The 19,661-nt window shown below is 38.0% G+C and overlaps 1 protein-coding gene across 2 annotated transcripts in view; it reads right to left on the bottom strand.

Annotated features, from left to right (window-relative positions):
* The window catches only part of LOC109062752 (leucine-rich repeat-containing protein 4C-like), a 32,437-nt gene extending 13,108 nt beyond the window's left edge, over nucleotides 1-19,329 (bottom strand). The window contains exon 1 of one of the 2 annotated variants that reach the window (XM_042760682.1): nucleotides 18,308-19,329. The gene's annotated coding sequence lies outside the window, so the exon portion shown is untranslated. Of the gene's footprint in view, nucleotides 1-7,582; nucleotides 7,979-18,307 lie in introns of those variants that run through there. The other variant, XM_042760683.1, reaches the window with a different exon arrangement.
* Between the last annotated feature and the right edge of the window lie 332 nt (nucleotides 19,330-19,661).

Below are 19,661 nucleotides of genomic sequence, written 5' to 3'. Positions count from 1 at the left end.
ATCTAAGAGTACGTTTAATAGCATCCTAGCTTAACCAACTGAATTTTCATTGGCCTAACTTAGATATTTTGGATGATATTTTGGATGAAAACCGGGAGGCTTGTGATAGTCCATTTACTGCCAAGTAAATTACCCTGTATGGAAGACATCGTTAGAATAATCCATCTGCCATCAGTGGTTCAACCGTAATGTAATGAAGCGACAAAAATACTTTTTGTATGCGAAGAAAACAAAAATAATGACTTTATTCAACAATTTGTCTCCTCTGTGTCTCTCTGCATCACTGTGGCACCATTTTGGAGAATATCTGCTGAATGCAGGCAGCGTACGCTGTTCTGTGTCAGCCTCTCTGCGCTGTTTTCACATCATATCCTTGTGGCGTGGCTGACACAGAAGAGTGTACGCTGCCTGCTTTCGGCGAATATTCTCCAAAATGGTATTACGGTGATGCAGATAGACACAGAGGAGACAAATTGTTAAATAAAGTCGTGGAAGGTGGAGTATCCCTTTAACGCCAGGCTGCCAGGCTTAGCTGCCAGGGCCAAGCATATCCACAAAGAAAATAACCAAAACAATCCAAGGTTTTTATTTAGCACAGTGGCTAGATTAATGAATAACCAGACACCAACCGATCTAAATATTCCCTCACAGTTTAATAGTAATGACTTTATGAATTTCTTCACTGATAAAATAGATAACATCAGAAATAATAACAAATAACAAATGCAGATTCTACAGCATCTAATACTTAAAACTGCAGAGCTTTACAAATATAGGGCAGGAAGAGCTAAATAAACTTATCACTGTATCTAAACCAACAACATGTTTATTAAATCCTGTACCCACTAAATTACTGAAAGAGTTATTACCTGTAGAAGAAGAACCGCTTCTCAATATTGTTAACTCGTTATCTCTAAGTCACATCCCAGAAGCATTCAAGCTGGCGGTTCTTAAGCCTCTTATTAAGAAACCACAACTAGATCCTAGTGAACTGGTAAATTACAGACCCATTTCAAATCTTCTGTTTATGTCTACAATTTTAGAAAAAGTTGTGTCTGCTCAACTGTGCTCCTTCCTGCAAAAAATTGATCTCTATGAAGAATTCCAGTCAGGTTTCAGACCCCACCATAGGACAGAAACTGCACTTGTTAAAATTACAAATGACTTGCTTCTTGCGTCAGACCAAGGCTGCATCTCATTGCTAGTTTTACTTGATCTTAGTGCTGCGTTTGACTCCATAGATCATGACATACTCATAGATCGATTACAAAACTATACAGGTATCCAAGGACAGGCTCTAAGATGGTTTAGATCCTACCTGTCCAATCGCTACCACTTTGTTTATTTAAATGGGGAGCCATCTCAATTATCACCAGTAAAGTATGGAGTGCCACAAGGATCTGTCCTAGGTCCTCTGCTATTTTCAATATGCATGTTGCCCCTTGATAATATTATTAGAAAATACGGGATTAGTTTCCACTGTTATGCTCATGATACTCAACTATATATCTCAACAAGACCACACTATTAAAAATCGCTGTAAAAAAACGGCCAAATTTTGACAGTAACATGCTGTTTTTCATTAAAACAATGCATTCTGGGTAATATTTGTCATTTTCGAGAAAGTAGCCTGCTGATATATATTGTGAATTAACAGCGTTTAAAGTTAACACTCAGACGCTGTGTTTCAAATCACACCCTACACCCTCATTCACTATTCCCTACATGAATTTACTAATATAGTCCACCTGACAGAGAGAATGAAAACTAATGAGTGAATTCAGACACTGATGAACACCTGCTGTTAACGAGCAGAATTAACACAAACAAGAAACAAGACACACACAAGAACTACAACTGACTTCAGCCACAGCCTTGGATGAAATCAACTGAAGATTTAAACAACTCAACAAACAGGTTTACTAGCTCATTACTAATCAGACTGACTTTATTTCTGTCAGATGTCTACAGAAGATCTCATTGGGAGTTACAGTGATTTAGATGATGATGTTTTATTGTTTCATTTGACGTTTCCATTGTGGAGATAAGTATTTGCTTTAGTTGGGCTCCTGACCCTTGACTTTTGAACATTAGCTTTTGTTTGGTTGCTATAACTGTTTCTTTAAGATGTATCTGTCATAGCAAAATTGTTGTGGTTGGCCAAATGTTGCTGGCTGTTTCTAATAGCCATCATCTACTAGGCTGACTTAGTGTGTTGCTGGATTCATTCAGAGTCTAGTTATATGAGTGTCTTATATATGTTTTTTTTTTTCTTGTGACTTTACAGTATAAGATTGATCAGTGATGTGACAACCAGAGCATAAGGATTTAAAACCAGCTTAGGTTTAAAACATTTTGAACTACCATATAATTGGCACTCAAAGAGTGACATCAACAATCAGCATATGAATCTCAACAATGGTAACAATCAAAAGCTTCGTGATGCAATGCATGCTGGGACCAGCACAGGACAAAACTCATCCATGACTCCCAGCATGCATTGTGGCATGAATAAATTATGCCACTGAATTGTCCACTTATTTTCTTGAATTCTAACCATGTGCTTGTATTTTTGCTTTTGTCTTGAGTTTTAGTAGCTTGTTTTGTGATGTACAGAACTGATCTGTTTATTTATTTTGTGGATTGTCACCATTGTTGTGATTCATACACTGATTCTTGATGTGTCTGTCTAAATGACATTGAAGCTTTTTTTTTAAATGAGTTAAATAACCTTGACAGTTATTTAATAACTGATAGCTCAGCAGTGTGTTCTTTTGCTCTAGTATCAATTTTCAGTGAGAGAAGAGACACTGGATAAAGTCAATGAATCAAAAATAAGAGAGTGATTGTTCTTCTCAATCTTTGAACTACAATAACAGATTTTTATTTCTTTGACTCTTTTTTTTTTTTTTTTTTTTTTGCTATAACAAACAAGTTTCAAAAACACATTGTTACAAAAAACCATGAATGTTAAAAAGTCATGGTTCAAGGGCAAAGTAAACACTGATCTCCATCATGGTAGTGAAAAAAATAAAAATAAAAAAACATCTTAACCTCTGCAACTCTCAATAAGATCTTCTGTAGACATCTGACAGAAATAAAGTCAGTCTGGTTAGTAATTGGTGAAGCTGTTTTAGGAGCTGTTTAATCAGATCTTGATAGATTTAATGACTTCTTTTATTTCAGTTGATTTCATCTAAGGCTGTGGCTGAAGTCAGTTGTAGTTCTTGTGTTTCTCTTTACTTCAGTGATTCTGCTTGTTAATAGCAGGTGTTCATCACTAATGCTCAATCATCAATTAATCACAGAATTATCTCATTAACGTCACTGATTCAGCGTTACTCTAACACTCTGTAGTGTGCATCCAAGTTTTCTTTTAAAACTGAGGATTTTGGTGTGGGGTTTAAAGGGTTAAAGATTTAAGATGAAGAAAAAACAGCATGAAATGTTATTTAACAGTAATAAACTTTCATTAATTTACGGCAAAAAATCTGTAGAAAAACAGTTATTTACTGGCAGCACGGTTGCCAGTAAATAACTGTTCTTCTACAGTTTGTTGCTATTAAGTCAAGGAAAAAAACAACAATATACTGTAAAATGTAAGAGCCAGATTTACCAAATGAAAAAAATAATAATTTGACTGAAATATTTGTGAATATCCATAGGAAAAAAGTTATGCAGGGTCATACACTGATAAGGAGAGTAAATACTGAACTCAACTGTATTAATGTGTTTTTGCACAAGAGAAATCTGTTAGTTTAATGTAGTTTTGTGGTTCACCATTGTGCTGGAGAGTAGAGCCTGTGCTTCAGTCTATGATGAGACACAAATACTGATTTATTTAAAGACAGTACTGTAACTGTGGAGTTGCTGATACAGTGATTATCTTTGTGTTAAATACTTCAGCACATACATGTGTGCTATAGCTAACAATGAACTGTAATGATTTGAGTAAAAGTCATGTTTTTAGTTACTTTATTATTACACATTAAGTGTTTGCAGTTTTATATTAATAAATATTCCTTCTTAGTGGATTCAAATGAAATAAGTTCACAGTACTAACGTTGTATGAATGCTAGTTTTTAAACTCTAACTGTTTGAAGCAGTGGGAGCGGAGTTAATTTCCATGGTAGAATTACGGTAAAACACTGTAAAAATTAAGAGTTGTAAATTAACGGTTGAGAGCTGTAAATTAACAGTACCTTACTGGCAACCCTACTGCCAGTAAATTACTATTATTTAACGGCACAATTTTTTTTTTACAGTGAGATGAAACTTCTAAGCTAACAAAGTGTGTTAAAAATGTAAAAGATTGGATGACCAATAGAGATATTACTTGATGGACCAAAAAACAGTACACAGAATCTCATGGATTACAATTTGCAACTAGACGGATGTACTGTAACATCCTTTACAGTCAGAAATCTGGGTGTTATAGTAGACAGCAACTTGTCTTTTGAAAATCATATTTCCCATGTTACAAAAATAGCATTCTTCCATCTTAGAAACATTGCCAAGCTACGAAGCATGTTAACGTTTCTGATGCAGAAAAGCTAGTTCATGTATTCATGACCTCTAGACTGGATTATTGTAATGCACTGCTAGGTGGTTGTCCTGCATGCATCCTCAATAAACAAGCTACAAGTAGTCCAAAATGCGGCAGCTAGAATCCTTACCAGGTCAAGAAAATATGATCTTATTACCCCAATTTTACAGTCTCTGCACTGGGTACCTAATAAGTTCTGTATCTGTTACAAAATATTATTACTAACCTATAAGACCCTTAAAGGGTTAGCACCCATGTACCTAACTAAACTTCTACCCTGCTACAATCCCTCACACTCCCTAAGGTCGCAAAACTCTGCACTTTTGGTAGTACCTTGGATAGCAAAGTCCAATAAAGGAGGTAGAGCTTTTTCGCATTTGGCTCCCAAACTCTGGAATAGCCTTCCTGATAACATTTGGGGTTCGGACACACTTCCTCTGTTTAAATCTAGATTAAAGACACATCTCTTTGGTCAAGCATTCAAATAATGCATCTCATAATCTTGTACTGCAGTTATATCTGATCAAATGCACATTACTATTATTTAGCTTGGGTTAAACCAATACATTTTGCTTGGTTGGAACAGCAGCTACTCTAATTATGTCTCTGTTTGTTTCTTTGTTTCTCTGCCATGGGATTGACATCCCTTCACAATAACAGCTTCATTCTGGATCCAGAATACCTGAGAAGAGATGATGCCAACCCCTCGGAGGACCTCAGATGATGCCAAACTTGAAACAACATACAAAAAAAAAAATTTTGCTATAAGTTTGATTGCAACATATAATAATTTGTGTTAAGTGTTCATAGTCTGTTTGATTACGTCTTTAATTGATTTTTCCATACATTTCTGCCATATGTACATTTACTGACATAGTCACCGCTGATAAGCTACTACTAAATATACAGTAGAAAAACATATTTTGTACAGCTGCTTTGCAACGATTTGTATCGTGAAAAGCACTATACAAATGAACTTGAATTGAATTAACTCCAGGACAAAAGTTTTGTAGGCATAGTTACATAGCATTGTAGCATGTAGCATTGTAGCATGTGGCATAAAAATATGTAGTGTCATATGCTAAAATCTTTGAGTATTAGTTGTAACAAATGAAGTCCATTTACAAAAATACTCCTAACAAGTCCCATAGAACAAAGATAAGCTTAAAATCTAAAAAAAAAAGACATCTAAAACCGGGGCTAAAATGTCTGACCAGCTCTGCTCTGCTGTGGCTCCTGTTTGACGCTGGTATGATTTAAGAACAAGGGGGTGAGTAGAGAGAAACACACTATGTATCATGGTTTTTCAGAGAACTGTGCCATGTTTTGCTGCAGTGAATGCAGGCTTTCCTTTTTCAAGTTGCTGTGATTTTAATTCAATGATTGGACCCCACATTGTGTCCAGGCTGTTGCACAGCAGTTGTGAGTCAGAGCTTACTCGCAATGTCTCTCTCTGTCTGTCTATTTCTTTCTGTCTCCCCTTTTCTCACACAGACAGCTTGCTAAGGAATAATTTATGGCTCTGCATTAGAGCCTCTACAGTCACTACTAAACAATTTCAAAAGCAAATTGATACCGTTGTTTACAGTTTTTATGGTCTGTATCTTCGAAACTGGTGTTTTAATAATGGCTGAGATCAACCAAGTTCAATTTCACTTTGAAGTGCTTGTCATTGTTTCCTGTTAAATCTATTGCAAAGCCAGTCCATAAAACATTGCTCTGGCAATGAGAAAGAGATACTGCCAAGTGTATACAGCATGACTGTTTTCATCTCACATCAAACGGAATGGGAATTTGCAATGCTGCATGGCACACTGTTATGTAAACACTTGGGGTCCTTCTCCTCCATTTGTGCAAGGTACCTCTCATATTTATTGTTCCTTTAAGACAAGTTACTCTGCGACCGTCTTAGTGATGCTCCCGGGCAGCTATTTTCAATCTGGGCAATGGGCATACAAGTACAGCTACTATCTCCCTGAATGGGGAAAGACTGAAACCTCTAATAACTGTAATAAAATCTCACAACAATGGTACTATGAGTTTTACTTCTTTAGCTCAAATCATACAGTTTATCTAGCTGGATCAGGTAATATGCATGCTAGGAAATACCAGTTTACAGGGCTCCAGTCAGAAAAATCTACAGTATTAAGGAGCCAACACTGGAGCGAGCTCTGGGGCTGGAGCCGACACTGGAGCGAGCTCTGGGGCTGGAGCTGGAGCCGACACTGGAGCGAGCTCTGGGGCTGGAGACGACACTGGAGCGAGCTCTGGGGCTGGAGCCGACACTGGATCGAGCTCTGGGGCTGGAGCCGACACTGGAGCGAGCTCTGGGGCTGGAGACGACACTGGAGCGAGCTCTGGGGCTGGAGACGACACTGGAGCGAGCTCTGGGGCTGGAGACGACACTGGAGCGAGCTCTGGGGCTGGAGACGACACTGGAGCGAGCTCTGGGGCTGGAGCCCTCCCGGGTCTTAACTGGAGATCCAGAGCCCTCCCGGGGCTTAACTGGAAATCAGGAGCCCTCACTGCACTTAACTGGGGGTCAGGGAAGCACTTACGAGGTCCCGGCACTGGAGGACTCTCTGGGGGAGCAGGCACAGCAAGGTGCTTTCGAGGAGCTGGCACTGGAGTGAGCTTTGGGGCTGGCGGGGTTGACTGAGGAACTGCCAGCAGGCTTGCCACATGATCTGCCGGCGGGCTTGACCGGGAACGGCTGGCAGATGGGTCCCGGATCGGAGACTCTCCAGACACCGGATGACTGCCTCTTTCCAGCCGAGGTTGGTGGTGTCTGGGAGCTCCGTGGGACGATGGTAAGTTGTCCCGATCCGGAACAGTGTCACAAGGGTTTCGCCCACGAGGGAACTGGAGAGGGCGAGCGACACAAACGCCCTCGCGAAGACAATCGGGTCGTTACTCACCTGAGCTATGGCAAGGAAGTTTGCTTGTTCCTCCATTTGAGGTGGGTAGGAACGAATGGGAGAAACAAAACACTTTTAAAAAACAGGGGGTAAAATGGGGAGAAAAGGCGCTGCTTACTTTCAGTTTGTGGTTGGCTGTTCTGTCACGATTCACTCAGGCAGGAAGGAGCGAGGAGACACAGAATTCAAACATGGACTTTAATCAGCAACAGGGCAAATACAGGAACTCAGAAGACATTTAACAGCCAACAGAAAACACTGGGAAACACAGGGTTTAAATGCTCAAACTAATGGGACACATCTGGGAACAATACAAACTAAACGGGGAACACCTGGACTGAAATAACCAATTCACACAACGAGGACAGGAACAGGAAAAACCATATAAGAAAAACAGGAACTCAATGGGAACATACATGTGACAGTAAAATTATGCCTGAGGTATTTATTAACAATTGTATGCTTTTCTTTTTAATTTATAAATGTTGCAATTTATTGGACATCCTTGAGACAGTCACACCATAGGATAATTTTGAGATTTAGCTTAAACATTTAAAAATAAATAAAAAAATAATAATAAATCTAATAACAAAGCTTTTTATTATTTTATCAAAGTTTTCATAACTATGGGTCCATGTCAGACAAAGAAATTTTAAATGACAATATTTAATTTTTTTAATCTTGTGTGACAGTGAAAATACCATGTCATGTCAACAACGGATTTAAGCAAACTTAAGCAAAGAGTTAACAATTTTAAATTAAAGAGTTTAACGATTGTTTAAGAGAAATGTATCAAAATTCAGTGAGATTAATGCTTAAAGCAAAAACACCTGGTTATGAAAATTACATTAGAGAACATAATAACAATAATAATAATAATAAAAGAATAATAATAATAATAATAATAGAATAATAATTATATAATTCATTTAAAATTATAATGCAAAAATAATCAAATATAAGTGTAAACATGTTGAAACAGATTTAAGCAACATCAAAGTAAAGGCAAAAACTGAGATGAGACACGAGATAGGGTTCACAAGAATGAGACTAGACAAGATTTTTACACTATTTTAAGAAATCTTCAATGATGAAAAATATGCCTGGAAAAATAGTCTGCAGGTGCATTTGAAATGTTTTAACTAATCTTGCAATAAATGCCATCTCAGTTCTGCTTTCTGAGTATGAATTATTATATGCAATAACAGGCAATACGCAAGCACTGTAAAATATTTTGCCAAAGACTCAACTGACTGACTTCTCTTTTGCATGATTCCATGAGTGTCTTCAGGCCTATAGAATTGTATTTGCAGGCTATGGGTTTTTAGATTGTTGACCTCCTATCCAAACTTTTTACCACAAATTGATCATAGAAATAAATAAATAAATAAATAAATAATAAAGAACAGTTATTTCTTAGTCTTATTAAGTGCCACCATAATCAAAGTAGACTACTCTCTCAATATTCAAATCAAAGCGCAAACAGAAACCACAGTTTTCTTCAAGCATATGATACAGAGCTAGGAGATGGTTATAAGTACACATCCTATTATAGTGTGCATACTAATTACAACCTAGATATTGTATGCAGCCTAATTTGCATGCATCAGGGAGCCGCAGCCGCTCTCAAACTGCTGGTATAGAATTGCATTTGAATGCGCGCACACATCCTTTTTAGTTTTGCTTTCGATTTCGCGATCGGGACCGGAGGTGCTTACCGTGCAGTGCATTCTACAAAATTTGTCAGAAACTTACAGTGAGTGTCCACGAATGTTTTTAATTAATTCCAATGGAAGTAGCTTCAGAGAAGGCTCCAGCTCAGCTCTGCCTGTTGCCATCTCCACCATCGTCTCGCCTTACTCCCGTGATTGCTGTCTGAACTCCTGACACGGGGCCCCCTGGTGGCCACGGGGGCCCTATACAGCCGCTTATATCGCTTATTAGGTAGGGCCGGCACTAAGAGAAATTATGATGGGTTCACGTGCCACTTGAACTGAGGCACTGAAGTGAGCGCTCATGCCACATTAAAGAGCGCCAAAACGGTATTTATTGTCTGATTTTCATGATGAATTTGGCAGAATTTTAAACCTGATACTTTGTTGATTAAAATGTAATAAAGCTTAAAGCTTATTGCGATTATTCGACGGCAAGTACGTTTCAAAATATGAAGTTCACGCATTAACAGAACACAGCATAACTAAAGAAAGATTTTGATAACAAGAACCATAGTAGGCTATCGATTACAAACAAATTGTTTACTTTATTGCTATATAATGTCCATACAGCTGACAGCTTTTCCTGTTGTAGTCTGTTCAAGTTGTGCACGAAATAGACACTGCTTTTCTGAACGCACTTCGCATGTCTCCGATCTCTCATGCTGCACAACTGCTGCTGCTCTGATTTTCCACTAAAACTTGCGCATGCACTCCATTTATTATGTCAACATAACAAAAGGTTTGATCGCAAAACAATCAGAAAAAAAGTAATTACACGCAATTTCTGAAATCATGTACATTTCAACATGTAAATTTCTGTAGTCGCCGGTGGTGACCTCAGCAAAAACGTCACTTGCAAATCCGACTAAATATTTTTAGTTGCAAATGAGACCATTTTAGTCACAGTCTGGAGCCCTGGTTTATATTCGTAAACATTTATTTTGCCATTAATTGGAATAATCCAGTGAGATTTGTTTGCACAAGGAGTCTGAAAACAGCCAGTGCTCCACACAGAGATCTGATCTCACTATCATCCAGTCCATCTGGGATTAGATGAAGAGAAACAGAAAAAACTGAGGCAAACTAAATCCAGAAGAACTGTCAACGTCTCCAAGACACTTCAAGAATCCAACCTCCAAAGCTACCTGAAAAACTATGCACAAGTGCACCTATAGTTTTTTTAAATGCAAAGGTTGGTCACACCAAATGTTGATTTTATTTAGTAAATAATTCTTAATTGATAATTAAAATCTATTCATGACAATATTTTTGAAAGCATCCTCCCTTGACAGCATTTTTAAACAAGTGCCTAAAACTTTTCACAGTATTGTATCTTTGCAGGTAGGTTTCTTGGAGACATTGACAGTTCTTCTGAATTTATTTTGTCTCAGTTTTTTTCTGTTTCTTCATGTAATTCCAGACGGACTGGATGATGGTGAAATCAGTTCTCTGTGTGAAGCTGGCTGTTGTCAGACTCGTTGTGCATACAAAAATCTCACTGCATTATTCCAATTAATGGCAAAAGAAATGTTTAGAAATGTAAACTGATATTTCCTACTGACACACTACAGAAAAATATAGAAATAATTGGCTTAAAACCATTTTCTTTTCAAGACATTTACATATATAAACAATAAACAAGGCGTTTTTTTTAACTAAGAGTCGGGACTATCCATCTCTATACTGCAGCTGCTAAATTTCTATGTGTGGCCCATTTCCATCCTCTATACTGTCTATGTGGACACATAAATACTGTACTTACAGACCTTGAGAGTCACAAAACTTAACTGTCATTAGGGATAAGCTTCAACATGTTCACTACTTCTGTCTAGGGCATTTCATAAGGGAAACATCACTCTAGCAACATTTATACAAATGAATTGTAATGGTTCTTGAGGCAGAAACTTTTGAATATTTAAATAAGTGTGGGATTTGAGTGTTGTGGTAGAGGGAAAGATTTTCAGTGAATATCAGCTTAAAGATTATTATTGTTATCATTTACTCACCCTCGTGTATGACCTGTAGATTTATTTATTTATTTATTCCTGTGGAACAAAAAATTAAGATATTATGAAGAATGTTTTACTTAACCCATACAATGAATGTGAATGGGGTCCAGTATTGTTTTGGACACTATAGACTTTCAAAATATTTCATTGGAATTGTTCAGTAGAAGATCATACACAAATAGAATAGCCTACTTTATGATACTCCTTTTTGTTACACTCAAAACAGAAAATAAAAAGTATGACAAAGTAATTCGTAAACAATTACAGAATTTTCATGTTTTAACTTTTTCAACAGTTTGAGTAATGGAATCCTGCCAAACAAATTTAATCTACAATTCCATTTCCAAATTTTAGTTTATTTAATTTTGGAAAGAAAATTGTTGACAAATATTTAAAAAATGCTGTTCTTTTGAAATTTATGAAGGATCATGTGACACTGAAGACTGGAGTAATGGCTGCTTAAAATTCTTGCAATTACAGAAATGAATTCTATTTTAAAATATATTGAAATAGAAGAGATTTGTTTTGTTCAAAATATAACTGTTTCATACTGTATACTTGATTACATAAATGCAGCTTTGGGGAGCACAGGAGACCTCTTTTCAAAAACATAAAAAAAATCATACCAACCATTAAATTTTGAACTGGTAGCATATTTCAAATTCAAGAGTTGGTGGTGCAACATAAAAGTTGCTAGAGTGAAATTTAATAATGAGTTTGTTACTCTACCCACAATCAGAAAGAGTCGTTAGCTTTGCTTCACTTTCCTTTCAATTTCTCTTAAATCCAATTTTTTTTTTTTTTTTTTTTGGCAAGCTGATGTGAAGATACATCCAGTCTATCTGCCTCTTAAACTGAACTCAAGAGTCTGAGGAAGATAGAGCAGAATAGAGCGAGTCAGGAGACTGAGGAAAAGCGTGATAGTGGTGCATTAAAAGGCAGAGCACATACAGTGCAGAGCCACATTCATTATTCATTAGCTAAGTTACCGTGTGTAGTAATTAAAACACAAAATCTATGTCTAAAACAGAAATTGCTGTAGTAGATATTTCTACACTGAACTCTAAAAATCATTTCTGGCATTAGATTCATACTTAGATTGTCTGAATGTAGACCAGGCATTCAAAAGTATCGTCTGATGGTGATGTGGGTCACTGTACAGATACTACAGATGTGGAAGGTTCGGTGTTGCCATGGTGTTTTGCTTTGTGCATCAGCTTAAATTAAACTTGACGATTTTGGAAGGCAAAAAAATAGAGCAGCCAAGAAGAGTGAGGAAAAAGACAACAATGGCCTGACCCTCCTGGTTGGGCACAAATGAAGGAGCCACAGCTAGCATGGTGCTCACCCCGTGCATACAGATTGCATCACACAGCCAATCCACTCAAAGAGCCTTTGCTCCTCTAATGCACTGACATGCCTTAGTGTGAGGAAGCGGTCATTTTCACTCAGTTAAGTGGTCCCCCAAGGTCGATTAATACAAGGGAGACTGTTTTACTCATCAACCACCAAGCTCAATATCGATGAAGGCCCCGTTAGCAAGACACTAGTCTTGGTCATTATCACACCTACCACTGTTGCTCTCTGAAAACTAGGACATATAGTGGCTGACGCTTCTTATATTGACTCGTGGTGGATAAAGCAAGGCCTGTGTTTAAGTCTTCAAATGAGATGGGTGGTTTGTGATGGTAATCTGCTCGATTAATTTAGCGACGTATGGAATGCCCTCATTTGTTTGCACTCCTGTCAGCAGAGGGATTATCCAGCTGGACACTCGGCATCCATTTGCGGGAATGAGATGTGGCTGAAGTGCCTCTACCAAGGTATCTATCACACAGACATGGTGTTGTCACATACAAAAAACATGAAATACAATGTGAGCTTCTGCTGCATGTGCGTTCGAGCGGCAGAGAATGTGAACGTGCTACAGCAGCCCAGCATCTTACTTCTGGTGGAGAACCATGGTGTGAAAGCAGCACACTGCCCCAGATCTCATTCAGCACACTTACATGTTCCTGTGAGCTATGTTTTTCATTGTTCAAAACAAATATTTCCACCTAGTCATTAACCTTAATGACTGCACAACACAGACAATGCAGAAGAGAACAGGGGAGGCAAACAGTGGTAACCATTACTTTCTCTGCTTGAGATGACAATAGGAGCAGCTGAGGGCCTCTAAGCTATAATCTGACTGTGGCCATATAGTCTCCTCTGTCATTAGTATTGACTCTGCATGAAGCATGGCCAATTAAAGCACTCAGCTGCGAGCATGCAGGCACACATAAATCCAATGTGTTTCAAAACCCTGAGTGGCTCTCTGAGGAGGCAGGCACATTACCTCAATTCATTTTGTTTTCCAATTTCATAAAACAACTGGAATATTTGGATAGTGTGGTAAAATCTCCAACAGACACCAAATGAAGTGGCTTAGGATGAAATCAATTATGATGCAAGAATTTTCTAACCTTTTTAGGAATATTTTAAAGAACAACCATGAAACAGAACTGCCTTTAAAATCTGACTAGATGCGCAAAGTTTGAAGCCTATGACCACACATCAACTGCAATTTATATTACTGTTTTTCTTAATCGCTTTGGCTCATTTTTTTTGAAACAGTCTTACCATTCTCTCTCTCTCATCTTTTCATCTTTTTTTTTTTTACACTGACTGTCCATTTTGTCTAGCTGGAGGCTATTGTGTATCACACTGAGATTTCAACAGTAGGTAAAAGTTTACAGGGTGAAGTCAATAATGTAGTACTCTGAAATATAATATGCTCATTTGTATGTAAGCACTTTTTTTTTTTTTTGCAGCAATGTGTTACATGTAAACAGAAAATATTCAGTGTCCTAGATATTTATGGAATATGCAGGTATGTCTGACAAATTTTGATAAATGATTGAATCATTCTGCATTTGATGACTTAGACAATTACAGTATTTGCTACTGAACCACTCTGTTTAGATGCTGTCTCATGGATAGCAGTATGTGTCAGTATGTGTCTGCCGAGATACCAAGCTGTTTCGATCTATATCCACCTCTGCCATCATATTAGGAGATTCTGTTGGTTGGCAAATGTCTTTATTGTGGAACAAGCTTCGATCCAGGACACTGTCACAACAGTATGTATTCTAGGAAGTCTGTGATTTATCAGCCTCAAAGACACAGATCTCTTTGACACACTTCTGTTTGTGAATCCAGGCCAACTGATCTGAGAGGCTTGAAAAAACCAACTGCCTTCAACTTCCTCTCCCATATCTGAAATATGCTGAGAGTGGGAGAAGATATCCTCTAGGGGAGGGGACGGTGGCTGTTTGAAAAGGGGTTCCAATATAATGAGCAACCCAGATTTGTACTGTGCTTTCCATGGTGGTGATGACAAACATACAGTGCAATCAAGGTAAAGTGATATTTATAAGCTTAGCTGAGCTGAGAACACCTCCCTCTCTGTCTCCACTGACTAATCTCACTGAACAGTACAATTTATACCATTTGGCTCGTCTGTAGGATATAGTGTTGACAAAGGATTTCTGAATTAACAATCAACACAGAGGCTGTCACTATTGTGTGACAGCACAATCTCTAAGGCGGCTCTGACTGAACCGCAAAGCCTTAGTATTTCAAGTGCACAGACATTTATTACCGTTACCGAGGCCTGAGGGCATGGGAGTCAATTTTCATTTTCACTGAAATGAGAGGTTTGCTTAATAAGCTGCTCAAAGACCTAGCTCCATATATTCAAAACGCACAAACTCTAACCCCTCTGTTCCTATGCATCTGTGCCTGGCTCCTCTCCAATGCGCCAAATGTCTTTCAGAAAGGGTTTTTGCATCCGCGTATGGCATTAGACATCTGCTGCAGAACTAAAACCAGTGCAGCATGTTCGCTCCATCATTTATCTGTAGCCATTTGGGCTGCATCCTGTTCCCCAAGACCTACATCTTTTTCTTACGTAATTCACATTAGGTGATCTGCTCCTTGGAATGACCACAGGCAGACTAATTATAAAACCACAGACTGATGTCTACATCAACAAAACACCACATAATAAAAGAGACGATGAAGGATCTAAAATGTGTTTGAGCAAAAAACATCAATAGTGTGCGCTTATATATCAGTTCTCACAGTTTCACGACTCTATAAAAGAAGCCATTTTGGATGGATCTAATTGTTAGCTTGTGTCACTATGCAGGGTAGCTTAATACATATATGCTTGATGAATTTTGCTATGGCTCCAAGTGGGATTTGAACCCATGACCCCAATATTACTCGGCAGGCAAGTAGGCAATGAGCAAGGAAACCAGGTTAAGACATTCCAGGAGCACATTCACCTCAGCGCAGTCTAAATTGTTAAGGGGGATCTACTGCAACAACCAACATACTGCAGGTAATAAACCAAGATATCTTCGCTCCAGTACAAATTCACAGAAGAGTACTGCAACAGGCATTCACAGAGACCACATGACCCAGCAACAGCCTTTGGTGATTCCAGAATTATCATCAGCAAGAATTTGCCACTGGAGACCTTATTAAACATGAACATAAAGCCTGAATAAAACACATAAAAACCAGAGGGTTTCTTCATCCTGGGTACTAGATCAGATATAGGTGCCTTGTAGTCTTGTTTCCAGTATTTTTTTAGGAAAATGATTCATTAATTCATTGGCGGAAAGACGTAATTCAAAAAAAAAAAAAAAAAATTCTCTTTTCATTAAGCTGATTGACTACTGACAAAAATATGGTGCAAGATTTAACACTTTTTTATAGTGTATCGTTGCTAATATGGTATTTTGGGATATGTAGTGTAGATGATATTTTCTTCAAACACAACAGATAAATGTAATCAATAACCATAAAGCAATTAAGTGTTTATTGTTGCCATTTCACAATGGCAGACATAAACATGAATGCATCTACTGCAACAAGTTTTATCGATTCTACAGTAATGGTCCAAAGGTCAAACATTTTAGCTAAAGAGGAAGTCAGGATTTATCTATTAATATTCCATCTTTGTACTATTGTTACTTTAAATTCTGCTGGGACAGAGTAATAATGACACCGCACGATTAATAAAACACCAGTTTTAAAGAGAAAGTCAGTGTGGTTGTGTGTTTGGCAGAAGCAGGGCTCACTGCTGGCTGGTTTATATCTTGTCTAACAGCACTTCCTCTGACCCGAGAACAGTACACCGGCGGTGCGGTCATTCATTCGGCCTCATTACATTAACACTCCAGTACTGAGAGAAAAAAAAAATGACACTTACAAAACTGCCACAGCGCAATCCTTATCATTTTTAGTACATCCTTTGCATCTTTAGAAGAAGCTAGTCTATACAATCACTTTTTTCATTTTGCACAGCCTGACCCACATCAGAAATGGTCTTTATGAAGCATCAGGGTGGGCAGAAGCATTTCAACTGCTTCATTTTTCTCTAAATGGCAGGGATAACAGAGGTTAATGTGTGTGATATTGGCTAAATGCTCTCGTTTACAGGCTCCTCCTTGCCTTGGGGGAACTGAATGATATCTGGCTTTTTTTTTTTTTTTTGCTCAGCAGACAGATTCAGTTAACTTCATTAATAATTATCTTCATGACAGCACGCCAGTGCCTGCATTACACATTGAACCTTGTTTCTTTAAACTGCTTGTGACATATTATCAATCAAAAAAGAACCTGGGAATAAGTAATGTCCAGGCCAAGAATTAATTTCAGGTCACAATCTTAGAAAAGAGAGAAAGAAGAAAGGTGTGATTTTCAGGAGATGCTTTATTGGAAACAGTAGCACTCGATTCTTGCAAACTGCAAATATGATTTTTTTTTTTTTTATTTTTTTTTTTTTGTGACCCCAATGGATATGTGATTATAATCACACATTTAATTTTATAGAATTCATTTTCCCTAAAATACTGTAATTGAGCTATTTGATGCTTTCATTTAAGCTGGCTAAAATGATTATAGTCCACAGTGGACTGAAAATGCTCAGAACATCTGTCATGGATTATTTTCAGTGAAAGGGAAAGTTAAAGCCCATTTAGTATATTAATCTAACACAAAGAGAATCTTTATTATATCTGCAAGCATTAACTTGTCAAATATTGTTGCTGCTCTGTAACGCTTTCATTTTAGGAGCTTAAGAATGTTTGAAGGAAAGTATGCATTAAGGACATCCATGAAAAGCATGAATTGGCACATTTAAATCTTATTTGATTTAACTTTTTATACAACAAAATTAACCAATACTTTTGCTTGCATAGATTAGTACATAACATAATAAAATGATAATTATTGCAACCCTTTTTTTTTTTTTTTTACATTCTCATAATGTTCTTTCCTACCATAAACAGTAATAGTTTTCAGCACCTTCCCAAAAGAGACAGCTCCTCAAACCTCAACACCACTGGTAAAGCAACAACCCACGGAGCCATGAATCATCCATCATAAATTACATAAGCTCTTTAAAAAAACAATACATGGCACAGAAGCTTTTCCAATTAATAAGACTTGCTTATGGTGTCCATTACAGCACCTCTCTATATTAGTGAAGTTCTGCCAGCCTTCCTGGAACTTCCTGTTTTTCCCCCCACTGAAAAAATAATTATAAAATGTTATGATGCAGTTTGTTAACTAAAAACATTTGCTTATTTGGTAGCCTATTCAGGAAGCCTCAAAAGTCACTGGGGGTCTATTAGAAGCAATGAGAAACAGTTGTGTCGACCATCATGGATACACTGCCTCTTTCCCCTTGTCTCTTTAGAGCATAGCAATGCACATGTGAACAGAATATGAATGACCCAACGCCATATTCTAGCAAAAGTAATGGTAAGTAGAGCAACAGAAAAGCCTAAGACAGCTGAAAAAAAGATATATATCCCCAAATTTACCACATTACAGCCACAGAAATAAAGCAAATCATAACCCCCTGCAGCATAAAAAGATGATAGATAGATAGATAGATAGATAGATAGATAGATAGATAGATAGATAGATAGATAGATAGATAGATAGATAGATAGAAATCAAAAGATGAAATGCATCCATTCAACGTCAACTTATTAAGAAAACAGGTTCGCTTTAAAATAGGTCTGCACAGACTGGTTAGATTGGGCTACGATTCCTTACCCATTTCTGTCAGGAAATGCGAGCTGTGAGGCGATATCAGTAAACGGGAACATCACTGCAGCCCTCACAAAACCCCCAGTTCATGTAGAATCCATGCACGATGTACGGAGATGCAAGTAAGAGCAGCGCGCTCTAAAGCGCTCGGTAAGCTTTGACAACGCAAAGCAGGTGCAAAAAATGGGGAGGGGGCTGGAAGAGAACAAATCTTCTAAAAAAATCTGTAAAGAAATGGAGGATAAATCTATCACCGTTGATATGTTGTGCTGGACACATGAAATAAGCTTTGTATCCACATCCGGGAAGGAAATGTCTAAACCACATGGGTTTTCAACAGCCTCCCTTTGGGTAAAATCCAATAGAGTTACTACATGGTAGGTTTCTCTGATCGAGATCTGCCCTTTAAAACCACTGCCATACACCGCCGTTCTTCAACGCATACTGGCCCCACGCTCCTCAGATCGCTCACACCCACCACCGCAGTCCATAGATGTAACACAACGTGCTGACTCCGCTGAATGCTGTTGTTACAGCATCACCTCACAGCCTCCTTGAGTCTGCACTCCTTCCTCTCGCCTTCATCATTTCTCGCGAGCGATGTCCACTGCAGAGCCTCCTCAAAGTTGAACCATCGGCTCGACTGAATACTTGAGTCTCAGCATCCAGCAAAAACGGTTTAGTTCGTGTTGCTAAGGGATCTTCTTGTTAATTCTGTCGTTTAATGTCAGCGTACTAAACTTCATTCCTTCCCTTCGTGAATCTCAGCTCTGCTCGTCTGGGCTCATTTAAAGCGACGTTTGTTTGGCGCTGCAGTTCTGCTCCTTTCATATTGCTTACAAATCGCTTGCGCCGGCCAGCTCTATGTTTCGTCAGAAATTTTAAATATAAAGTGTAAGCACACGGAAAGAGGCACCGTCTGTGAAAATGTGACTAAGGAGAAAGGAATATTTGCAGCGACTGACGGATGATATATTAAACCTGACAGTGCGCTTTTGAAATGCATCTGTTGCTGAATGATGCGCATCATTGCGTGTGCGCGCGCAGTCTTTAGTTACTCATTTCGTTTAAAAGCCAAAAAGAGCAGCGTGATATCTGTTTAAACTTGGCTTTATTAATATGTATTTCTCCTTAATGTTTTTTTTTTTCTTCTTTTTTTGGCACAAATTGATGTGGGATTGCCACCTACTGGCATGCATTGCCCTCTCGATATTTCTGTTCTATGCCAACCATCAGCAGGATAACACTATACCTCTACATTTTATATGCAGGGAAGCATTATAGTTCCTTTAACACAGTACCTTAATGAAAACGTTAACTCTTTACAATACTGATGCACTAATAAGCATTAATTCATTCT

The sequence above is a fragment of the Cyprinus carpio genome, chromosome A7, assembly GCF_018340385.1.
Source record: "Cyprinus carpio isolate SPL01 chromosome A7, ASM1834038v1, whole genome shotgun sequence".
NCBI lineage: Eukaryota > Metazoa > Chordata > Actinopteri > Cypriniformes > Cyprinidae > Cyprinus > Cyprinus carpio.
This window is presented reverse-complemented; position numbering and strand designations above follow the sequence as displayed.